General features: G+C 45.9%; 1 pseudogene; it reads right to left on the bottom strand.

Moving 5' to 3' along the window:
• Window positions 1–1,013: 1,013 nt before the first annotated feature.
• LOC149445969 (uncharacterized) lies at window positions 1,014–4,746 on the bottom strand (annotated as a pseudogene).
• Between the last annotated feature and the right edge of the window lie 14,080 nt (window positions 4,747–18,826).

Here is an 18,826-nt window from a genome sequence, read left to right as displayed (position 1 = left end):
GATGACGAATTTCCCCACTAATCATTATCACTCAATTCTGCAAGTAGTTCTGATTTACTATCGCTGTTCTCTAGCTGGTCTAAAACCGCTTTTGACATAAAGGGACGCTTTTTGGACGCCATGGACTTTTCTAAGTTTCCAGGCAAAAAGAACAGTAAAAATGAAGGCAGGGTACAGGACAAAGCAGTAGGGACAAAATGTATGTGAAATGTTTTGAAAAAGCAATGTTTTACTATGTAACAATCATTTTTTAAAAAATCACATTTTTAAAAAATTTCAAATTTGCCGCCGGTTCCGGCGCCCCTACGTCCCGACGTCACAGGGACCAGAACACGGAAGCCAGATGCCGGCACTGGCCAGAGGAGATGGCCGGGGACGCTGCAGGGGACACATCGTGGGAGCGCAGGACAAGGTAAGCTCTGCAGGGAATCCCTATGCAACGCTGCATGGTAAGCCAGAGTGTAGCTCGGGGTTACCGCTTTTGGTACTGAAACTCTACCTCGAGCTACACTCGGGAATACCGCTAGGGAGGTTAAAACACTGCAAGTGCATAAACTGATTATCAATGAAAAAGTCACTCACATTCAGATTCACTTTGCAGACAACAAATATCTTTTTCTTCAGAGCAGAAACAGGTAGGACTCTGCAACAAAGTTTGTTAAAATCCTTGCAATGTGCATAGATCACCCACAGGAGATTGTTTTTAATCTTTAAGTCTTTTAGTTAATAAAAATGTAAGTAATACTATAAATGAGTGATTTTTTTTTCTGTTTCAATAAATTTTTATTGACTAAACATTGAAAAACAAGCATGTGACATTTTTTTCTGTTACGAAGAAGTATGCATCTAAATATTCCACAAAAGGAAGGATTTATAAGTAATAAAGAGTCAACAGCAGGTCACTATTCATTAGGGATTTTCAAACAATATTAGTCCTAAATTAGTGATTATTTTTACATGAAGTCACATAGTCAAGAAATAGCTACAATTACCAGTGTTTACTGTGTTTTATCAGGCAAGAGAACACGAGAGTAGACCTCAAACTTTTAAAATTCTTTATTTAATAATTTTCACTAGCCTTAAACTGCCATGGGAGCTGTCCTGTGGGAGACATAAAGAAGGATGCAAAATATTCCCAGATGTTCGCATCATGCATGGTGTCCCGAGCTCCAGTCCAATGGGTCCTCTCCATGCTGTGGCTGAGTGAATCTTCAAAAATTACATCATCACACTGCAGAACAAAGTTGTGCAAAGCACACGCTGCTTTAACTGCAGTGATAGCATCTTGCATGTCTAATTTGATGGTGTGACGAACGCGGCGTCAGACCCCTGGCCTTCTCACCAAACTTGTGACCGAAGGACTAGCAAATCTAAAACCGCGATGTCACGTGCGTAACAATGCCACGCCCAGTTGCACCCTGCACAACGGTTTTCCAGCTAATTGGACACCAATCTATGTACCGGCAGCCTGGGAGTGATTGTTAATGGGTCAGGTTAATTACGCAATTACCCCTTCACACTGCCACCACCTCCTTTTTGTACAAAGAAAGAAGAAACTCGGCGATATCAGCTATACACTATAATGGTTGAGATAATCGTCTATATAACACGGTCACCGCAGGCCGGTTATACAGAGGGTTAAACAAACACAGTAGCGCTCTTTTAGAGGCAGGAATTCATAAATTGCAATAAAGAGCTTTAGAAACAGTTCAACACTTTCAGAAGGAAAGATTTATTACTAAAAGGTCAAATGGGTGCAATAAAAATATTTACAGAACAAAGATGTAGCCAATATATATATATAAATACACAGAGAACAACAGCACAGCAAACAGGTAACAGAAAGGAGGTAAAAGGGTTAAAGTACTTGCCAATCAGCCTTGGGTTTGCAGATTGAGTTTCAGATTGTCTCCCAGGTTGGTTCTGATGGTAAAAGCGAGAATTCTTCAACTTAACTTTCTTAGGCCTGACAACCCATTTTGTAGTTCCCCAGCAAGGGTTGTCTCTGAAGTCAAGGACCAATACCCCGTTTAGGGAGGGATCGTCTGGGCGTAGGCCAAAACTAGAGCCAAAATCTCTTATAGTTCATATTTTGGCTCATAACTTTCCATATGCACAAGTGACATTCCACCCGCGGGTAGATTATTATGCAGACACATCTGAGGAATGATTAGATATGAAATATGAAATTATACACTGAATGGTTCAAGAGATCTACTTTTCTGCTTTCCTATGTATTCCAGCCAAGGAGAGTGACCTATCAAACTGTTTGTCTCCTCGTGGCCAATCTGAAGATATGCCTGGTTTTTATGCAAGTCTCTCATATTCCAAGATATGAGACATAGGGGAAAAATGGATTTTAAAAGTGTTATCTGGTTCGTGATTCTCTGAAATGTCTTTGAACTCCTGGGAAGGCTTGCGTTATCTTTTACAATGTGCTAGATTGCACAGCTCTCTTAGACAACCAGGCACTTCGGGGCTCCCTGCTGGGCTCTGGCCTGTGACACTTTTTAACACACAGGCCATATGTCAATGTGTATGAACAGAGAGGAAGGGGGGAGAATGAGGGGGAAATATGCAGAATTCTTAACAAAATGGAGGGCCGTGTCTGCCTCTGGTGTGCACGATTGTGACAGATGGGAGTGCACAACATATGCCACTTATTGGAAAGTATGGTAAAAACTTCCTCAACAACCTTTTGTGCCCTGTTAAGGAGATAATTGAAAACCCTCTCCTGTAAATTCCATGAGAAGTTTAAATAGCGCCTTAGCAGGTGCTCACCTAGGGCAAAGGCCTCATTTCCTACAAAGACACAAAGTAGAGTAGGACCTGTAACAGGTAGTGGACAGTTCTCAGGCAGGTCAAGTCCATCTTCCCGCAGCATCTGTCCAAATGAAGAGTGGTCAAAAATACTTGAGTCCCATATGACCCTACATCTATATAACTAAAACAACAATCTGCACCAGCCACTGCTAATTAAACAAAAGGAATTTTTTTTTGTATAATTAAAGTAATTGCTGCCACTTGATACTGGCTTGATGATTTCCATGCATTCCCCATCAATTGCTCCCAAACAATTGGGGAAATTGTAGCGCTCCCAGAAAAGCTGGGATATCTTTGACCATTCTTCCTTTGTAGGTTTTTTCATGATTACATCCTTCAGCACATCCAATATGACTGCGCAGGTGTCACGGATAATGTAGCTTGCCATCCTTTTTCCCAACATAAAATGTAAGTGTAGACTAGCCAAGGACTGGGCGATTGTAGATACCTAAAAAAAACCATAATGACAAAATAAAATTGTTGTTTTGCAGTGCACAGCTTAAAAAACAAGTGGAAAAGTATCAAAGACACATATTGGTGCCTCTGTGAGCAGTTTAAAGAGGTTAACACAATGTCAATGTTCAAAAGAATAAGGTACTACAAGCATCACCTCAGTTACGCCTTTGTTCGAAGGGCAAGCTGCACCTTTAGAAAGCTCTGCCTCTTTGCAGTGCAGGACAACCAAAATACCAACATGAGGGAGAGCCACCGACCAACATTTCAACCTGATGCCAGTCATAATGTCTCCAACATGCTGGACATAAATAAACAGGTGTTCAGTGAATACGAAGTGTAAATGCTATCCATGGTCATGCAATACATTACCCCAATCATTCTTCCTTCTCCATCTAAAAAATCCTTCCACTTTTTCCATTCACTTCTGCACCACCTTAATGTCCATGTGCACCATAGCACACCTCTCTTCTGCAAACTACTTTCCTAGCAACGCAACAGCACTCTTTCACCGCCCCAACCTTTTTCATCCACCTATCCATATCACTTTAACCAATATCTTACCCTCCCCCTATCTTCGCCATCTTTACTCCATATACAATCCCTGTCCCCCAATCATCTACAATAGGCTTTCCTGCAAGTGACACTATCCAGCAATACTCATCACTTCCCCCACCATGTATTCTTCCCACAGTCTCAATATATCTCTACATTTTGTCTTTTTATCTACATTCAGAATTACATCTTTCTTCCAGGGAATGAATGAGGCAATGCCACAGAATGACCCTAACCAGTTGGCTTTCTCCCACCACTGCCTTATTTTTTTTCTTTTTGGCTAGCTTGGTTGCTTTGTCACAGTTTAGAGAAAAAAAATTATTTCTGTGGCTTTCAATGTGATATCTGCACCTGTCAACAGGTAATCCTTGATCAAGTTGTTCTAGCTGTTTCAAGTTTGAAGGGTGCTTTCTCTAGACTGCATGTTAAAGCTCCTTCCATTTATGATGGATAGGATTCAGACCAGGGCTCATAGAAGGACACTTCAGAATATTTCACTTATGTGTCTTGCCATCATCAGGTTTATATAGCTGTGTGTTTTGGGTTATTATCCTGTTGGAGAACCCATGACCTGTGACTGACAAAGCTTTTGGTCACCGGGCAGTATGTTTCACTCCAGGATTCCTTGAATGTCCTGAGATTTTATTGTGCCCTACACAGATTCAAGGAACCCTGTGCTAGACACGTCAAAACACCCCCAAAGCATAACCAGTCTCCTCCATGTGATCTGCACACAACTTATAGTAGCACTTCAAACCAGAAAACAAGAATCTCCCTGCCAGTCATCCAGTGAAGGAAGTAGACACCTATGCAACATTCAGTGGTGTAAATACAGTACCGAAAAGAAGAAGGGACGCCACTCACCAACGCAGTGCTTCGGCAGCAGATGGATGTGGCCAATGTCACTCCAGCCATACCCCCTGGTGTGTCCTCTGTGCCCAAGCCCCCAGTGGGCAGGGCGAAATGAGTCAGAAGGCATGGCTGGAATGGCGTTGGCTAAGGCCATATCTGTTCTGTCCCCACATGAAGGCGAATAAAGGTATAACTGATAATGGCTGTGTAACTTCCTACCTTCGTATCCAAGCAGTGGAGCAGACCGGACCGGCAGATGCTCAGGTTAGACGGATCCAAATGTATACACGGAAATGAAATCAGCGTGGGTTTATTTGGTCCAAATACAGCGACAAACAGTGATACAATACTGTAATGTAGTAGAGGTATTCATGCTGTCCTGTTATATCTTTCCTGAGGCTAACTGCTGGTCAAAAACTGATGCCTTCACAAGCCCAGGGTATTGAATGTCCTGTCACACAGCTATATAGCAGATAAAATGGCTGCAGGAAGTGACCAGAACCAAGGCTTGCCTAAAACCACACCCAGCAGAGGAAAAACTTACTAGCTATAACAGAGGCATGCAGCATGCAAATTCTGGCCAGCAGATGGCAGCAACAGATCAAGACATAGAAACAAACATGGTGAAATAAGAATTGGTGATACAATGCACAGTTAAATAACAAATATGAGGGGAACAGCACACTCCCCGTCTGAAATTCCATAAGGGATTTCACTATGACGAATGTCCATAAAATATAAAACAACCTGTAACAAAGAACATGTTAGAATGCAATAAACATAACAATATAGTAGATTCCGAGTTGGAATAGAGAAGAACCACAAAGTTCAAGTTCAGGAGAGTTCACCCAGCAGGAATGTTCTCGATGGGTAGTATCAAAATTAGTTCGTTAATTGGCCTTGCGAACATTTTAAGCTCACCCTTTCTGAAGATCTTCAACTCCACTTTACGGACCTTGCCATCCTTGCTAGGAAGAACCTTTGTAATTAGTCCCATAGGCCAGTCAATCCGTACGGTATGTTGCTCCTTCATTAACACGAGGTCACCTTCTTTTAGGTTTGGTTTGTGGTGTTGCCACTTTCTTCTTCCTTGAAGAATATTGAGATACTCCTTTCGCCACCTGTTCCAGAAGTAATCAGCTAGGTATTGTACACGTTTCCAGTGTTTTTGGTACATATTCGCATGAGTAAATTCTCCACTAGGTATTAGCGTAATCTCAGTTTTTTGTGTAAGTAGGATAGCTGGAGTCAGTACGGCTGGTGTTTCAGGATCCATAGATACTGGCACGAGGGGTCTAGAATTGATGATGGCTGAAACTTCAGCGAGAAGGGTGACTAGAGTCTCATGTGTGAGTCTTGAAGAGTTTACATCCATCAACATAGAATTCAAGATGTTGCGTGAGATCCCGATCATTCTCTCCCAGGAGCCCCCCATGTGGGAACTATGAGGAGGATTGAAAATCCAGGTGCAACCCTTTTCTGCCAAGTGATCTTGAATGGATTTGCTGTCTATGTTCAGTTCTCTACAGGCTCCAATGAAGTTGCTTCCACGGTCAGACCTCAACTGTTTCACTGGTCCTCTGATTGCGAAGAACCGTCTTAAGGCGTTAATAAGGCTGGATGTGTCCATGGATTCTATGACCTCTAAATGCACGGCTCGCACACTCATGCAAGTAAATAGTACAGCCCAACGCTTACTGTTTGCGTGACAGCCACGGGTCCTGCGTGCGGACACCATCCATGGCCCGAAGACGTCTAGGCCAACGTAGGTGAAAGGCGGCTCTGTACATAGTCTGTCCGCAGGCAAATCAGCCATTTGTTGGTGTAGTTGTTTTCCTCTAGCCTTGCGACAGTGAACACAGTCATGCAATACTTGGGCCACACGTCTTTTCATACCTATAATCCAAAGGCCAGCAGACCGTAACTTGCCCTCAGTGATTTGCCTGCCCTGGTGTTCAGTCTTTTTGTGGTAGTGTCGGATCAGCAAGATGGTGATATGGTGTTTGCCTGGAATGATGAGAGGATTTTGTTCTGCAACTCTTAGGTGGGCTTGATTCAAACGACCACCAACTCTGAGCAAGCCAAAACTGTCAATAACTGGATTTATGTTGGCAAGAGGGCTTTTTATTGGAATCTGCTGTTTGTTGTACAAGCACTTCCATTCTACATTGAATTCCCCTTGTTGGACGTGACGTATTATGAGGGACTCACTATGAGAGATGTTCTTCGCAGAGAAGGGTTTATGGCAGACGTACCAACCGTGACAATCCTTATCTTTGTGAGTATTGTGATAACATTTCGCAATGTGCACTAACCTTGCGATAGTCCTGACGAGTCTCATCCAACTGGAGAAACGTTCAAAGCGCTGGCAACCGAGGCTGGAGGTTTGCTTTGTTCCAGTGACCAATACACTAACTTCAGCGTGGATTTCTGGATCATTATCTGGATCCTGGATGCTGAAAACTTCCTGTACACGTTCGTCCGCCTGTCTTAGCAGAAACTCCGGACCTGTAAGCCAAGTAGAGTTAGTAAAGGTACTTACAGACATAGGTCTAGTGGCATGATCTACTCCGAATGAAGGCAAGTACCAGCACTTGTCGTTCTTCCTTAAGGATGGAGCTGGTTCTGCATGGTTGTTACGGAATATTTTATCCATAAAGGCGACGATGTGTTCTCTCATTTCAGGCTTGCTGTTCATGGTACGCTGAAGAGAGTTAAATCTAGACAGAGCTTGTTCCCGGTTGTTCGGGAGTCTTACCCTGGTAGCTCGGAAGGGTAATGGAGAAACCCAGTGATTGGTTTCGTCTTTAAAGAACTCACTGTCCATTATCTTGACAAATTCTCTGTCCTCTACTGACAAGGCTACTTTATCGTCATCCTTGGTAGTATGAAAGACTGATCTCCCCAAGTTGTTGGCAAAGAGAGGAGTAATGACGTCAGGTAGTTGTACGTGGCCTGGAGACTTCTCTTTCACCTCATAGTGATGAGGACACGGCTTAATGCAAGTTGTGCGCCCATCTGTACGCACGTACGTTTTGAAGGAGTCGATTCCTGGTTGATCTAAGCATACATTTCCTATGATTACCCATCCCAAGTCCAGTCTCTGGGCGTATGGTGCATAGTCAGGACCATTACACTGTTGACGCACCTTGTGTACCCTTAGATTGTCTCTGCCGAGCAGGAGTAGAATCTCGGCGTTGATGTCCATAGGTGGGATAACGTTGGCTAGGTGCCTTAGGTGAGGCTGGTGAAATGCAGCTTCTGGGGTAGGAATCTCATCCCTATGGTTGGGTATTTGATCACATTCGATCAGCGTCGGTAAGGGTATTTCCGTATCCCCACTGACAGGAGAAGCGATGAATCCTTGTGCCCTTCTGCCGCTAGTCTCTATGCGGCCCGAGCAGGTGTTTAAGGTATAGGGTTCGGATGGTCCCTTTATTCCAAAGGCTTCAAAGAATTTAGGACCTGCTAGGGACCGGTTGCTTTGGTCATCAATGATGGCATACATTTTTACTGCCTTTTCTGGTAGTCCCTCTGGGTAGACCTTGATCAGGCATATTCGGGCACAACATTTCTCGCACTGGCCCTCCCCACATACATGCAAGCATGAGCAGGAAACAGCGGTGGCTGCATTGGCGTAATTCTGGGGCTCCCCACCATGACTTGGAGCAGGACTGGTGGTGACGGCAGTGGGTGAATCTCTGGAGAGTGGGATTGGGTGTATAGCTGAGGCATGTCTTTCACTATGACACTCCTCACACTTAATGACAGATTTACAGACCTTAGCCATGTGCTCCAATGAAGCGCAGCATCTGAAACATACCCCGAGTTCGGTGAGGATTTTCTTGCGCTCCTGTATGGTTTTGGATCTAAACCCTCTACATTTGTTCAGAGAGTGTGGTTTTTTATGAATGGGACATTCACGATTGAAGGTCTTATCTCCTGATGAGGTAGTGTACTGTTTACCCGTGGGTACTGCAGGAAATGGTAGGTTAGTCTTTCTAACACTCACGCTTCTCTTGAAGTCTCTGTGTTTATGCATGATGCTTTCATACCTTGATGATGATGTTGCTGAAGCTGTAGTGTTGAACTCCAGGAAGTCGAGGCTGGGGTCATTCCTCATCTGGGACTGTTCATCGATAAACCTACAGAAGTGAATAAATGGGGGAAAGGTGACGTCATGCTCTCTTTTGTACCTTGAGACTGATGCCGCCCACTTTTCTTGCAGACTGTATGGTAGCTTCACGACAATTGGGTTCACTCCGTGAGCTGTATCCAGGTAGCACAGCCCGGACAGACGAGGGTCACCCTTGGCAAGCTCCAGTTCCATGAGCAGATCACTTAAATCCTGAAGCTTCTGGACATCCTTGAGATTGATCCTTGGAACGTTCTGCAGTCTCTTGAATAGGGCCTTCTCTATTGCTTCTGCACTGCCGAAGGTACTTTCGAGTCTCTGCCAGGTGGCAGCGAGACCTGCTTCTGCTTGTCCCACGTAGACAGTTCTGAGGCTCTTGACACGATTTGTGGAGCCTGGGCCCAGCCATTTGATCAAGAGGTCAAACTCCTGCTCTGCGGTTAGGTTGAGGTTAGCGATGGCGGCCTTGAAGGTTGCCTTCCAAGCTCTGTAGCTCTCTGCATGGTCATCAAATTTTGAGAGACTGGTGTTGATTAGCTCTCTGCTCACCATAAATCTGGCAAACTCAGACATATCTGATTTCTCACTGCTTGTTGCCATGACGACTTGTGATGCCCCTGGGGCGTATGGGCTGCCTGGCGTAAAGGGGTGAGATGCTTCCGGGTAGAATGATGTAGCTGTGGGGTTAAGCTTTCGTTTAGCCTCTGTATATTGTGATGACTGCTGCTTGAGCTGTGGAGGTAGGCCAGAAAACGCCTGATAGCGATCTTTCTGTAACAACCGTCCTTGAGAGGGCACATCCGGGTAATGGTTATTAGGTTGCTCGGGTGCTGTGGGTAGCACTGGTACCGCAGGTAGAGCTGACTTGGAGGTTTCAGTGTTGTCGGCTTTGACGGTACTGCAAACTGGGGGTGGCACAGATAACTGATTCAGTACATAGTCACTGGTGCGATCAACTGGATCATCTATCTCCGGTGGTAGTGAGCAGACTGGATCAAGACCTTGGCTCAATGCTTGCTCAAGTAGTCTTACTTTAGCTAATGCAATTTCCTCCTGCATCTCTGATTCGAAAATCTTTATTCGAGCCTCTGCCCTCTTGGCCTCTGCCTCTGCCCTCGCAAGAGCTTCTTTTTCTGTGAAGGAGCGTCTCGCTTTGGATTGCTCTGCATTTATGCGGGCCTCTAGTAATCTCTCGCTCAAGGCTGAGCTTCTTGAGCACGATGATCTGTATGACCGAGAGGAATGTTTAGATGAATTTGATCTGTGTGATCTAGTTTCTTGCAAATGCGAGATACGGAGTTCCGCTTTACCTTTAACATCCAGCACCATGACGTCTCTTTGTCTGGCTATTGATTCTGCCTTGCTCAGTTCTGATAGGGCTTCATCGATATTAGAGTCTTTTAGAAAGGTTATATACCTTGTGGACAGTCTCTTGTATCTTTCTTGAGCTGTGTCCAGCCGCCCGATGGCAACTTGTAAGCTTGTGGCATCACCTGAGGAGGATTTAAGTCCGGACATGAGGGAGGAAACTCGTTCCCATTGCTCCTCCAGGTTATCACATAGCTCATCTTTCGTGGTGTGATAATTTTCAATGACCTTTACTGTCGGTTTGAGAGAGCGTCTTGGTCGCACGACTTGTTCTGCTGGAAGTGTGGATTCTGTTCCCTGCCCTTCATGATGATCAGCATCAGGTTGCATTTGCTTTAGTTCATCACTGGGGAACTGTGCAAAGTCCTTTTCGGCCATTTTGACTGAAGGTGCACTGTCTCTTTAAGAAAATGAACTTTTGAATTGGGCGCTGAAAATCGCAGCACGGCTCCGATAGGGCACTTTGATAAAATTTCTAATATGCTCAGAGTGAATTGCGGGGTTTTGCGGCGGCCATGGCAGTGTAAGGAGCGTGCATAAACAGTACTTCTATTATGCGAGGAAAGGTTAATATAGGACGTAAAGAATGGCTTGGCGAGTTGTAGAGGACTTCCAGGTGAGAGTATAGATACTGCGTATGTGCAGTGCTTCCGCATAGGCTTGTGGAGCGTGCACTGTAGCCGGGCAGATTTGCTGCAAATGGGCCTGTTGCTAGGGAGATTCCTGAGTGTGGTACTGGACTCTGAGGGAATCTGTAGTGAGGTATGGACTTTAAGGCAGTTTTTGACTGTTCTGTCCCCACATGAAGGCGAATAAAGGTATAACGGATAATGGCTGTGTAACTTCCTACCTTCGTATCCAGATGCAGATGCTCAGGTTAGACGGATCCAAATGTATACACGGAAATGAAATCAGCGTGGGTTTATTTGGTCCAAATACAGCGACAAACAGTGATACAATACTGTAATGTAGTAGAGGTATTCATGCTGTCCTGTTATATCTTTCCTGAGGCTAACTGCTGGTCAAAAACTGATGCCTTCACAAGCCCAGGGTATTGAATGTCCTGTCACACAGCTATATAGCAGATAAAATGGCTGCAGGAAGTGACCAGAACCAAGGCTTGCCTAAAACCACACCCAGCAGAGGAAAAACTTACTAGCTATAACAGAGGCATGCAGCATGCAAATTCTGGCCAGCAGATTACAGCAACAGATCAAGACATAGAAACAAACATGGTGAAATAAGAATTGGTGATACAATGCACAGTTAAATAACAAACATGAGGGGAACAGCACAATATCCATCTGCTGCTGAAGTCCCTTCTTCTTTTCAATCTCCTCCATGTTTCACAGCAGGCACAATGTTCTTGTCTTTGAAAGCTACAAAGAAATCCCCCTTATGAAGGGAAGAAAATTACTGATCTAAGAGTTTTCAAATGGAATGTTTGCATTTGTTTAGAAGCTTTAGACCTAGAATGGGACATACGCCTCCATATGATTTGGGAACAGTTAACAGGTTAGAATAACTCCTGCTCTTGAACAGGGGTAATGACCCCTTGCAAAAGCAGCTATTTCAGGGTGATGAACAGGGCTGTTTTTTTGCTGGCAGCAAAAGGCACATTGGATTGTATAAAGCATGGAGGAGGTGCAAAACTCCAGTTTGCAGCATCTGGACAAAATGTGTTTGACCCACAAGTCTGAGCCATCTCAGAATCAAAGGCCATCAGTCATCCAACTGCACTTTACTGGGAAAAGGATTACTCTCCCACCTTAGAGGACATCAAAACCCAGTTACTTTGGCAGAACTGGGTGCTAGTTTTTTTCTTGGAATCTCAACCCTGAAAGGAAAAAAAGGAACTTTTCCTAGCTCCAGCTGCAGAAGACTTAGTCCCTGTAGGCTTTGTCTTTTTCAGCGGCAAAAGAGTGCATTTCCCTCCAGTGATTTTGTGGATAAACGTATCCAGGACCCTGCCAAGGAGCCATTCATTTTCAAATGGCATCTGTCTCCTAAACCTTCCCCCAAGTTCCCCCTAATTGGCAATCTAACCCTCCCATCTGGCATCCAAGACCATTTTTCATGGTAGTGTAAGAAAGGGGCAGACTCATTTACCAGCAATCCACAACTCTCCTTGATGGGTCTGTGGAGACAAATCTTACATTTCGTATCCTCCCTCCCATCTCCCAATGTGCTTAAACGTCCTTTGAATGCACTTCAGATAGTCCTGTCAGACATACTTTATCACACTTTTACAAAATCCTTCAACAAGAGAATCTTTCCATTTCTCCATTCTTTTTGGACTGCTGGAAAAGAGATCTCAATATCATGCTCACCTCCACAGACTGATCACAGATCCTATCCCTATCCACTAAATCCTCCATTAGTAATAAATATGAAGAATATGAACACAAGATTCTAACATGGTGGTACCGGATACCACAAACTCTCCACCCCAAATTCCCTAATACCCTGGCCAAATGCTAGAGATGTGGAAATTTTATGGGGGACATCCACCATATCTTTTGGTCCTGCTTAAGGCTTGACAATTTCTGGAATCGTGTTCATACAAGTACCGCACAATTTACAGACTGCACAGTGCCTAAACCTCCTGATTTCTTTCTACTACATCATAGCACGACTTCACTTAGACATTACAAAAATTCCATTTTAATCCACATGTTAAACAGCTTGCTGCATACTAGCCCTATGGAAACAACCTTCTACCTCCTACAATAAAGCAATGGTTTGATAGGGTAAACAACATCATGCTTATGGAAGACCTCTTCAGAAAACTTAAAGGCACCACCAAGAAATTCTGCAATACTTGGTTTTATTGGCTTGAGTACAGTACGAGGGTACAGAGAATTATAAATATCTGATGCAAACAGACTGATCTTACTTCATGCCTTTCTTGTTCTACCCTCTTAGGGCCCCCCTTATATGCTCCCCTCTTTTTTTTCTTCCCCTTCCCCATATCTTCCATATATCCCACAGTTGGTTTCCTGTAAACAGCTCGTCACCCTCCTTCCTACTCCAAGACATTATTCTTGAGAATATCCCCCACCAACCAAATCCCCTGTTATTAACCTCCCCATTAGTTCATAATATACAAAAGTTTTACTCTTTCATAGATTATACCATATATTGTTCCAACACCTTTTATTACTACTACATACTGTATGTGGATAGCTGATTTATTTATATACATATAACTACTGATATGTTTACTTTTTAACATCCGTGTTGCACTACCACAAACAGTTTACAGTGCATGTGATTAACCACAGTTGAATATAAATGAATAAATATACCAAAAAATAATCAAATTAATAAAAAATAGTGCTATAAAGAGATCACAAAATTAAATGTGAGTCCCATAAAGTTCACATGAATATAGTAAAGGATGGAGCTACAATGATGACATCATTTTACCCGATGGGGCGTCGAGCGCGGTTTTTGTGATATTCTGTGTTACCATCTTTATATGAGTAGATGCCAAATTTTTAAAAAACCTTTATGGTAATACTGCACTTCTTCCTCTTGCATTTAATATGCTGATGTGATCACAGGCTGGCTTGATCGGTGGTGGATCGGTATTGTTGGCGGTGTGTACTGGGTGAGGCAGTGAGAGCACAATTACCATCCATCCACTGAGTCGGAGGGTTGCTGTTTATCCATCTATCCAACCCCCCAGTGAGAACTTGATGTGTTAGGAAATGATTATCCATCCATCCATTTTGTGATTTCTCCCTATAACATGGCCAGACCTCCTTTTGCTTTGAGGTCTGAGGGTCTGGTAAGCAGCCTTTCTACATTGGTGTACACAAGTGGTGAAGAGTCTGCTCATCTATGGGATCACTTGGGCTGTTTTCCTGATATATGGATACACCATTCTTTTTATTTTGGCCTTTTCTTTCTAGAACTCTATTATATTCATATGAAATTGATGGGACTCACATTTAATCTTGTGATTTATTTATAGTACTATTTTTAATTTGATTAATTTTCAGTATATTTATTAATTAATTTATTAATCTGCGCTTATGCACATACAATTTAACTTGTTTGTGGTAGTGCAACACAGTTGTTAAAAATTATTTTTATGTTTCATATGTGGAGATATAATAAGTGCTGCCAGCCAATAATATGATACACTTGTACGGTTATAGTTTTGATGTCACTTTAGTTCAAAATCCTTGTTTTTTTTAGTACTCATATGTTTACTATACATGATATGTTATTTTAACCTTCTACCTTGATGACAAATAAAGAATTTACAAAAAAAGGGCATCTGTTACAGCTGTTTCTTGCAGGTAAACTCTGCAGACCAACATTTTAGCCATCTAATACGCCTCATGTAAGCTGACATGGGGCCTAGCTTGGAAAGCTAGGGAATATACCAGCCTAGGAGCGTAGAGCTTCTGGACAGCACTTCAGATTTTTTTGATTGAAAAGATACTTTTATTACAGAAGCATCAAAAACAACATGATACGTGTAATCGGGGTACATCTCACCCTATACTGCGACGCAGCGCACCACATAGCAATATAGTTCCAAGCATACAATAAATACATTCAGAAATAAATACATTCGCTCAGCGGTATGATGCCTGACGTGATGTGCAGAGGATGAATCCCCCGACCGCCACGTCATGCATAACGCCGCTTACCCCAAAAACTGTAACATTCTAATACACATTACGTATCCTAATAATACTAGTGCATGCAAAGACGAAAAACCGGATATTACGATCAACAATAGGCATCGGGTGAGTGTGGGGAGGGGAAGAAAAGGGGGGGGGGGGGAAAGAAACACAGGCCCGAAGCTTTATTGAAAGACAAAGACACGCAAGGGGGAGTAGGGGGAAGGGGGAAATCTTCAGACGTCCTCTTCCTCCTTAAAGTCCATCAAGGAATAGTCTCTGAGCAGACTGAGGATCAGTCTGCGGCAGTCCTCAATGGACATCCTCTCCCGCTGGTGGATGAGGCGCTTTCTGGCGCACCATAAAGCGTCCTTAAAACAACACAGCACCCGCCAGGCGCCGTCAATGTCCTCCAGAGAAAAGGTTCCACAGAACAGTCCATTCAACACCCCAAAGTGAGTAATGGCTGTCTATGGTACAAAGTCCTTGAGTTCAGGTTCCAGGGCCCCCAACAGGGCCTGAGCAAATGAGCACTCCCAGAAAACGTGGTAAGACGTTTCCTCGTGGATGATGCAGAAGGGGCAGTGTCTGTATCTGCTCAGGTTCCTGGCATGCATAAATGTCCTGAGAGGCAACCCCCCTTGGATTGCCATCCATGCCAGGTCTTTGTGCCTGTTGGTAAGAATGTTGGAAGAAACATTCCTCCAGACCACCTTGCAGGTGTCTGAAGGCAGGCCTGGAACCGACTCCAAAATGTCGCTGGCTCGGATGAGCTTGTAGATAGTCTTTGGCTTCCACAAGTCAGGCTTGACTCCCTGCAGCCTTTGCTCCCTGATGAACTTGAAGGTATCCAAGTAGTACCAAGTAGTGTCCCAGTTGTAGGGGATGGAACTATCCCAAGTGTCCCACCCCAGGGACCTCCAGAGAGGCAACAGGAAGAAGCGAGACATTGCGTTCCCGCCAGAGTCCATAATCCGTCTGGGCAAAGTTCTGCGGACGCAGTTGCAAGCAAAGAACACCCTCAGCTGGGTGGCGATGTCAGGCACGCCCTTACCGCCCTTGAGGGGTTCCTTGAACATGACTGCCCGCTTCACTCTGTCCATCTTGGAGCCCCAGATGAAGTGAAACACCGCCCTGGTGATGGCCTTACAGGTGTTGACCCGAGGGGGCCAGGCCTGGGCGAGGTACTGCAACACAGGGAGAATCTCGCTGCGGAGTACCAGTGTCTTCCCTTCGATGGTGAGGTCTCTGAGGCTCCAGAGTCCAAACTTTTGATGCATCTTGGCCAGTCTCTCCTCCCAAGACTTCAGGGCTGCGCCCTCGGCACCAAACCAAACTCCCAAAATCTTCATGAAGTCTGTCTTGATGCCAAAGGGCATGGATGCAGAAGAAGGCAGGAACCACTTTCCGAAGAGCATGACTTCCGACTTCCCGCAGTTGACCTTTGCCCCCGAAGCTTGGCCGAAGTCCTCGCAGGTCTGGACGAGCAGGTCGATGGAGCTCTGGTTGGCACAGAACACCGTCACGTCGTCCATGTAGAGCGAGCACTTCACTTCCCGTCTGTCTGGTCCCGGTGCGGTGATTCCCCCGATCTCTGGATTCCGTCTGATGCATTCGGCGAAGAGCTCTATACAGCAAACAAAAAGCAGAGGTGAGAGAGGACAGCCTTGTCTGACTCCGGAGAGGACCGGGAAGGGGTCAGTCTTCCAGCCGTTCACCTGCACGGAACTACAAATGCCGTTGTACATCATATCCACAACCGAACAGAACATTTCCCCAAGACCAAACCTGCGCAGGGCTCTGCACATAAACCCATGGGAGACACGGTCAAAGGCCTTTTCCTGGTCAAGACTGACCAGGGCCGCGTGCACACGGCGGTCTTTGATGTACTGGACCGTGTCCCGGACAAGCGCTAGGCTGTCCGCAATCCTGCGGCCAGGAATGCCACAAGTCTGATCCGGGTGGATTATCTGTCCGATGACAGCCTTCAACCTGTTCGCCATAACTTTGGCGAGGATCTTGTAGTCCACGTTCAGGAGAGAGATGGGACGCCAATTTTTCAAGTCACATCTCTCCCCCTTACGCTTGTACAGGATCGTGATCATCCCCTCCCTCAACGAAGGAGGCATCTTGCCCTCCACCACCATCTCCTCGTACAGCTCGAGCAGGTCCGGGCCCACGAGATCCCACAGCGCTACATAGAGCTCCGCTGGGAGACCGTCGCAGCCCGGGGTCCTGCCTTGCCTAAAGGATTTAGTGGCAGAGTGCAGTTCCTCCAACGTCAAGGGGGCATTGGTGGCCGACAAACCTGCAGGATCAATAGCATTAGAGATACCTGACAAGAACCTGTCGGCCGCTGCCGTGTCTGTTGCTTTGGGGGAGTAGAGGTCGGAGTAGTAGTCGCTGACCACTTCCATCACGGCCTCCTTCCCCTTCTGGAGTGTTCCAGTCTTGTCGCGCAGCTCAGACAGGGGAGTGTGTCCTGAGTGGAGTTTCCTGAAAAAGAAAGAGTTACACTTCTCACCTTTCTCTAGATGCTCCACCTTGGCACGGAAGACAATGTGCCTGGATTCTTCCTCAAAGTGCTTTTTCAAGCTCTTCTTGGTGTCCTCCAGGTCTTGCCTCACGTCCCAGCCACAGAGATGAAGGTCCTGCAGGGACTGCAGCTGACGCTGCAGCCTCCTGAGTTCCCTCCCCTCCGGAGGGCCAGGGGCGGGGGGACCAGGGTCCGGGGGGGCTGGGGTGGGGGGAGGGGGGTTCCTCTTACCTGGGTCCTTTGGGGGTTTCTGTGTTGCTGGTTTGGCGGCAGAGCCCTTGCTCAGGGCCCCAGCATACGTCCTGCTTCTCTCTGGGCAGTCCCTGTAGACGTGCTCTGACCGTCCACAGAGGTTGCAGGTTTTGGACCTCGGGCAATCCTTGGTCTCGTGACCTGCAGACCGGCAGAACCTACATGAAAGCACATGGCAATCCTTACCCTTGTGCCCCGGCTGTCTGCACCTGCGGCATGACTGGGGTTGATCCGGGTAGTGTAGGAGTCCTGCTGACGCTCCCAGGGAAAAGCACTGCTGCAGGTGTTGGAGATCTCCAGCGGGACGATCTCTCAGCAATCTGCAAAACACAGACCACTTACCTGTCCAGAAGCCGTTGGCATCTAGTATCCGGACTGGGTCCTTCAACACGACGCAAAACCTTTGGAGGTAGGTGGCGATGTCTCTACCAGGGACGTGAGGGTTCCTCATGGACACCGTGATCCGCCTTTCGTCCCTTTGAATGGGAGAGTTCGCGGTGAACTTTCGGAAGAGGGAGTCGGGTCCAGAGGTCTTCACTGCCTCCCAGTACCTTCTGCATACCTGTAGAGAAACAAAAGTCACGAAGAAAATACCTTTCATGAAGGATTGCACCGACAGGGTCTCTGCCTTGCTAAATCCTTGTTCAAGGATCATTTTCTTCCCAAAGACTTCCAGGGTCATGTCCGGGACTCTGCCTTCCACTTCTTTCAGCTGCAGCACGACTGTCTGCTTCATCCAGGGCTCCAGTGGAGGGAGACCGTCTGCAGGGCCGGAGCGATCTGAGGTGGAGGTGGAGGCGGAGGGGGCTTCTCCCGGGATCTTGGCGGGGGCGGTGGTGGCGTTCTGTGGCTTCTTCGCAGTTTGCTTATTCTTCCCCATCTTGGCGCAGAGGAGTTCTCAGGAGGGCTTCCCAGAGATCTTGATCGGATTCCTTCTCCTTCTTCTTCCTCGGCGGCTTCACTCTCGCTTGCTTAGCCTTTGAAAAGGCTATTGAGCGTCTACTGCCCGGAGGTAGTAACGCAGAGTGAACAAGGGGGGGAAGATCACAAACTCATTCTGCGTGGGGGCTAAGCCTCAAACCCAATAGCAGCAAGCAGGTGAAGCCGAATTTAATCGACGATCCTACAAGGCCGAGAAGAGGGTACCCCACACAGACCAAATGGCTGGGATAGATGCAAGTGGTTCTCAACGTCCTAGCTGGAAGCAGGGAC

The sequence above is a fragment of the Staurois parvus genome, unplaced genomic scaffold, assembly GCF_062004578.1.
Source record: "Staurois parvus isolate SC_StPar_1 unplaced genomic scaffold, SC_StPar_1.0 ptg000704l, whole genome shotgun sequence".
NCBI classification, from domain to species: Eukaryota; Metazoa; Chordata; class Amphibia; order Anura; family Ranidae; genus Staurois; species Staurois parvus.
The sequence above is the reverse complement of the archived record's forward strand: the minus strand, read 5'-3'. Positions and strand labels throughout refer to the sequence as shown.